The sequence below is a fragment of the Ctenocephalides felis genome, unplaced genomic scaffold (assembly GCF_003426905.1).
Source record: "Ctenocephalides felis isolate EL2017-DRISC unplaced genomic scaffold, ASM342690v1 CF-g0.4_SCAFFOLD_01886, whole genome shotgun sequence".
Classification (NCBI taxonomy): domain Eukaryota; kingdom Metazoa; phylum Arthropoda; class Insecta; order Siphonaptera; family Pulicidae; genus Ctenocephalides; species Ctenocephalides felis.
Window position 1 is genome coordinate 78,199,548 of NW_020538040.1, and position 827 is coordinate 78,200,374.

Below are 827 nucleotides of genomic sequence, written 5' to 3' on the forward strand. Positions count from 1 at the left end.
CTAAATTATTATCAAACTGACTTAATACTTACAAGTTATTTTAGAATTTCTATTAATAATATCTCCAATAATTTAGTAGTCTTAAGATATTTTTTTTATATTTGTTTTATGAACTATGCTTCTAAATTTTAAATTTCATGCAATGACATAAAAGATGTTACCACGATTTGTACACGGAACCTAATAGCAGTGTTTAACCCATATATTTTGTGTAGCCCCAATTTAATCTCGGAGGATAAAAAGATCTTATTCGCCACACAGTTTCAAACAAGAGTCCGCTTGATTAATGAGTCACTTGATGACCAAGAAATCTTGCGCTCAGCCGTCGAGTAGTTGAATGTACCACCTGTTCATTTATATCGTACGTAAAGTGCTGTGTTGTCCCACTAGAGGTGAACGAAGTTCATCAAAGTTCAGTCGATATCGATTTATAGGATTATAGTATCGACATACAGCATTGAACCGGAAGGAACATGACTTATTTTCAACACAAGGTTTATAAAAATCAATTTGTATTATCTATTAATATTATCATATCGACAAAAGCAAATCATTATTACAATCATTAAACACCATTTCAAAGTTCAATTATATAAAGCCATTTCTGAAATGCTTACCTACTGAGAAAATTTTTATTGGAATATCAAATAAAAAGGGCGAAAAAACTGTGAATTAACACCTATCAGTTTATCGAAATATGAACAATTATCGGCTCATATGTATCAAAATAAACCCTTTGCAAGTTTTTATACTAGTTGGCAATTACAAATATATTAAAGCTCCTATTTAAACTTGACACAAGTAACTAATACCATTGTCAAAATATC